Here is a 6,000-nt window from a genome sequence, read left to right as displayed (position 1 = left end):
CACAGCAGTATCAGTTTCTATGCATTGTGCAGTGTAACGACCCACTATAAGTAGCATCCACTGAAGACTAAATTATGCAAGCTCACCTTTATGCTTCTACAAAAGAGCATGGTCTGATGCAAGTAGTTGGATTATGCAACAATGGTCTCTGATAGATTAAACTATTTAACAAAAATTCATGTTTTTGTGTTCTGTGGAAATTAATTATTGTGTTCACCAATTTTAAATTGTTAGTGGGATTGATGTGAGATGATGCAAAGAAATGGGGTTTAACTGTCTAATTGAAAGTATGTTAATATTTGAGTAGACCGGACGGTCAACATGAGTTGTAGCATATGGCAAGGTTTTTATTACAACATATTGTAGCTAAAAACATTGTTTTCTTTATTGACAGGTTTGATGTCACTGGTTTTAAAATTTTAATTAAAAATCATGAGCAACTGAAGGTGAAGATAATAAATACTGCAAAACAGGAAGTTGATGCCACCTACTGAATAAGGAAGGTAAGAATAGAGAGAACTCCGATTTCCTTCTGTTATTTGATAGTCTGACTGATGGCAGAGACCTTTTATGCTTTGCACAAATACGGGGCAGAATCGGGCTCAGTAGTGCCTATTTCTTGGGCGCTACAAGACCCCTTAAGGTTCCAAAATGGCGTCCGCCGCGCGCACACACTTCTGACGCAAAGTGCGCCGGACGCCAAATTGGTAAAGGGGTTAGCGTGTGTGCACCTAGCATCCGCCAGAAGGCCGATCATGACATCAATTTGATGCCAGTGCTGCCATTTTGGAGCTCCACGCTCCACCCTATGCCCTCTCTTAACCTCCCATAGCTGAACATGTGTTCAACAGCATGAAGGACCCCCCCCCTGAGATTGTATGACAACAGTCTGAGCGTCGAGTATAGCACTCGGACGTTAGGTGGAAGCTCCTTGTGCTGAAATGAAGCGAAGACATCGGTCATCAGACACTGAATCATGGTGGGTTCCACAGGTGTGCTGCTGGAGGAAGACACCATTTCCATGTTGGAAAGGAGGGGCTCCAAGCTCTGCGTAAAACCCTGTGTCAAATTGGTGCCAGACTCCGCCATGGTCCTTGACATTGAATGCAGATTTGTCTGGCAGGCTTTCCAGTGCACCAAGTACTTGGGTGTGTTCTTCTTATGTAGCCTGGCCCATCAACGTCATCATCAGAGTCCTCTACAGCAGAACTAGTGTGGAATCTCGCCCTATGGCGAGCTGGCACTTGCGCTATCCTTGATCCCTGCCCTGGCTGCAGTGCAGTTGTGCCCGGTGTCTCAGTGCGTGCAGGTTCCTGCTTTAAAATACGTGCAGTGTCAGTATCTGAGTTGCTGGCTGCGAATGTGAAACCAAGTGACTCTGTCTTTTCATTATTACTGTGTTCTTGCTCTTCTTCCACTGCCTGGGCAGGTTGCAGTTCTTGGGTACCTGAAAGGAAAAAGGGATATGGGTAAGGTTGTGGTGAGGGAAGAGGAAAAAATAAGAACTGCATGCTTACACGATCTGCAGCTTGTGAGTCAGAGGACTTTAGGATGAGGGATGAGGGAAGGGGGAAGGGGGATTAGGTATTGTAATGTATTTGCATCATGGGTTCTTGGCTTAAGAATTCATAGCAACATATTGCTATCAGGAACTAGTTGGTTTATTAGCAAAGGTTTAACAATACATTACCAGTTCATCCACCAGGCTCTCAACCACCTGCCTCATCGTGGATCCCCTAAACCCAACTGGTTGGGGTTTTATTGATACTCACAGGTGCATACACTATACCATCTTCTGAAAATCTAAAACTGATTTGTCATATTTTAAAATAAAACCGAGATGGCCTACAATAACTGTACCTGGGCACATTTAGTCCAAAAAAAACTTAATTCTCAGGATGTGTGTACTGCTGGCAAGGCTGGCACTTATTGCCTGTCCCTAGTTGCCCTGAGAAAGTGGTGGTGAGCCGCCGCTTTGAAGTGCTGGTAGCAGTTTGATTGACTTCAGAGGGCAGTTAAGGATCAACCATGTTGGTGTGAGACTGGAGTCACCTATAGGTCAGATTGGGTAAGGACAGCAGGTTTCCTTCTCTAAAAGGATTAGTGAAACAGTTGGGTTTTTAAAGACACTTTTACTGATACCAGCTTTTTATTTCAAGATTTAAAAAAAAAACTGAATTCAAATTGACACGTTCCTGAAGGCAGTGCATCATTCTGGGGAAGTTCCCGGGGCATGGCAGCTCTCCAGTACCTCACTCTAGTGACCATTCCAGGAATGGTATAGTGCCTTATTCATTTCTTTAAAAAAACATCTGGGTAACACAACTGGTACTCCCAGAGATATGATTCATGTACAAATGCTGGGTTTGACACCGAGAAGGCACTCGGCAATTATTTTGAATCTAGCCAATATGCAAATGGAAAATGGAATGTTGTCCTTTATTGCAAGGGGGATAGAGTATAAAAGCAGGGAATTCCTGCTACAACTGTACAGGGTATTGGTGAGGCCACACCTGGAGTACTGCGTACAGTTTTGGCCTCCATATTTAAGGAAGGATATACTTGCATTGGAGGCTGTTCAGAGAAGGATCACTGGGTTGATTCCAGAGATGAGGGGGTTGACTTAAAAAGATAGGTTGAGTAGCTTGGGCCTCTACTCATTGGAGCTCAGAAGAATGAGGTGATCTTATTGAAACTTATAAATTAATGAGGGGGCTCGACAAGGTGGATGCAGAGAGGATATTTCCACATAGGGAAAACTAAAATAGGGGACATCCTTAGAATAAGGGGCCGCCCATTTAAAACTGAGATGAGGAGAAATTTTTTCTTCTCAGAGGGTTGTAAATCTGTGGAATTCACTGCCTCAGAGAGCTGTGGAGGCTGGGTCATTGAATATATTTAAGGTGGAGACAGACGGATTTTTGAGCGATAAGGGAGTAAAGGATTATGGGGAGCGGGCAGGGAAGTGGAGCTGAGTCCATGATCAGATCAGCCATGATATTGAATGGCGGAGCAGGCTTGAGGGGCCAAATGGCCGACGACTCCTATTTCTTATGTTCTTCTGTCAAAGTTGAGTCATCAAGTCTGTTGCAGTACAGAAGCTGCTTGCATATTTAAATGGGGATTATAGACACACAAGTGTACTTGGAAATATTTATTATGCCAGTGCTAAAACAGATGCAGCAACAGCTGTGGATAAAATTGGTTCTGTCCAAATCACAAGGGAAGACAATTACAGGAATTACTGCTAAGGCAGAATGCTCTTCAGGGTCGGTGTCCAATGACTAGGAAGTGATCAGAACCTGACAATTTACATAGTTTGCCAAGTATCACCTTACTTACAATTAAATAACTGTCTGATACAAAGCACATCTCATTATGCAACAGTTCAACTGAGTACGTGTAACCTGTTCAGAATAAAGAAACAACGCAGATTGTCCCTACATGCACCTTTTGTGTTCTACCATCACAGGAAGGGATCAATCGAATTCCAATAGTGTCCTTTAATTTAAAGCCCAAGACTTGAATATTGAGGCCCTTCTAGTACCTTTCACACACTCCTGGACAGGATTTCTGAATAGGCAATTCCCCTCTCATCTCTGGTGGCCAACCTTTCTCAAGTTTATAGATTGTCAGTGCTCATCTGAACTTTTCTTTCTTATTCCTCATAAGCTCCAAATTCCCCGTCCTATATACTCTTCCACTTCCCTGAATCCTCACTGTATTGAAATCAAAAATCACTCTTATGTATTTAACCCCTTATAACCTGTATTACACCACCACCAGAGGGCCTACCTGTTGGAGTCCCAAGGGATCCCAGCATCCCTTGGGAGCACGGTACATAAGCAGGCCACCCACGAGGTACCGGCACTCTGGAGTCTTATTAAAAGGAGCTAAGGTCACACTTGCTCATTGTACACAGTACTCAGTTTCATCCTTTTATTATGAGCATAGCAACACTGCCACTGACTCAAACTCATTCTCAGGACCTCAAAACCCTACAACTCCTTACTTTCCTCAGTCTTCCTTCGACAATCTTTGGGCTTTGAAAACACAAGTTTGGTGTCATTTAACTAACTATTTCTTGATTTATCTCATCTTTTTCCAATCTTGGTGGTGGTCTTAGCTGTGAACCTTTACTCTTCATCTTGGTTTTCAAAAAGTAAATACATAATCTGAGTAGGGAATTAGGTTTGTTTACTGCAGACTGCATAATGAAGAAATACGATTAGAAATAGTTCACTGGAGCGTATCTATTGCACTGCTTGCACCCAATCTTTTCAAAGCCTTGTGTTAACTCACTGATTTGCTCTACAACACAAAGTGCAGAAGTACAGGAAAAGTAACATCAGCAGCATTGTGTCATTGTTCCCTCTAATTCTTCCCTCAGAAGACTGGGATGAGGGAAGGGGGATTAGGTATTGTAATGTATTTGCATCATGGGTTCTTTGCTTAAGAATTCATAGCAACACATTGCTATTAAGAACTAGTTGGTTTATTAACAACATTTTAATAATCAAACTACACATTACCAGTTCATCCACTCGGCTCACAATTGCATACCTCATCGTGGATGACCTAGACCCAACTGACTGGGGTTTTATTGAGTCTTGTGAACATCACGTGACTGGCTACTCCAATCACAATGCAACAGCTCTACAACTATTTTGTGTAGGACCATAAATCAAGTGCCCCCTAATTAAAGGGGGGCACTAAAGACGACAATTAAATCAATTAACTTTTAGACAGTAACTTAAATCAAATTAAAATTTGGTTGCCGGGGGTGATGATGCACTCCAGTCCCTCTGGTGCCCACCTCTCATGGAAGGCCGTGAGCATACCGGTGGACACCGCGTGCTCCATCTCCAGGGACACCCTGGCTCGGATGTAACCGCGGAAGAGAGGCAGGCAGTCGGGCTGAACGACCCCCTCGACAGCCCGCTGCCTGGACCGGCTGATGGCCCCCTTGGCAATGCCCAGGAGCAGTCCTACGAGGAAGCCCTCGACCAGCCCGCTCCCCTCCGCACAGGGTGCCCAAAGATCAGGAGTGTGGGACTGAAGTGCAACCAGAATTTGAGGAGCAGCCCCTTCAAATAATGGAACAGGGGCTGCAACCTCATACATTCAATAAAAACATAGAACATGGACTCTTCCAGACCGCAGAAATTGCAGGCGGCCTGGGAGCCCGTGAACCAACTTTAAAACTTATTGCACGGGACTGCTCCATGCACCACCCTCCAGGCCAAGTCCCCGATAAATAGGGGGAGGACTCCCGCATAGAGTGCAATCCATTGGGGACCCCCGCCTCCTCTGGACGACAAGATGGTGCGCCATGGCGTGTCCAGACGGCAGACGAGGATGGCAAGGTTGAGAGTGTGCAGGAGCAGCCCGTACAGGAAACCCCTCCGCGCAGAACTGAAAGGCACGGAGGGGATTTCCCCGAGGCGGCTCAAGTTGTGAGGCGCCGGCTCCCGAGGAAGGTTTTGGGGCTTTGCGCCGATGAGGGTCAGTTCGGACAGGATCTCCCCATGTGCAACAGCTCTACAACTCTTTTGGGGGGGGGGGGGAACAAAATAGACATTAGATCAAGTGCCCCCCGATCTGGGGGACACTCCAGACACTTAACAGCCCCTTTTTCTAATAAATGTTTTTTTGTTTTTTTGGGGGGGATTTTTGTGTTTTTTTTTAATTTTTTTTTTTGGGGGGGCATTAAAACCATATATTTTACAAGTGCCCCCTATAAAAGGGGAGGGGACACTAAGAACCCAGCAATTAAAACAAATTAAACTTTAAAACATATAAAATCAAATTAGAATTTGGTTACCGGGGGTGATGATGTACTCCAGTCCCTCCGGCGCCCACCTCTCACGGAAGGCCGCGAGCGTACCGGTGGACACCGCGTGCTCCATCTCCAGGGACACCCTGGCCCGGATGTAACCGTGGAAGAGAGGCAGGCAGTCTGGCTGAACGACCCCCTCGACCGCCCGCTGCCTGGACCGG

At 45.4% G+C, this 6,000-nt stretch overlaps 1 protein-coding gene across 1 annotated transcript in view; it reads left to right on the top strand.

Annotated features, from left to right (window-relative positions):
- Positions 1 to 445: 445 nt before the first annotated feature.
- Positions 446 to 6,000, top strand: part of LOC139240900 (vitamin D3 receptor B-like) — a 163,102-nt gene continuing 157,547 nt past the window's right edge. The window contains exon 1 of the mRNA XM_070869406.1: positions 446 to 503. The gene's annotated coding sequence lies outside the window, so the exon portion shown is untranslated. The remainder of the gene's footprint in view (positions 504 to 6,000) is intronic.

Source organism: Pristiophorus japonicus, chromosome X (assembly GCF_044704955.1).
Source record: "Pristiophorus japonicus isolate sPriJap1 chromosome X, sPriJap1.hap1, whole genome shotgun sequence".
Taxonomy (NCBI): domain Eukaryota; kingdom Metazoa; phylum Chordata; class Chondrichthyes; family Pristiophoridae; genus Pristiophorus; species Pristiophorus japonicus.
This window is presented reverse-complemented; position numbering and strand designations above follow the sequence as displayed.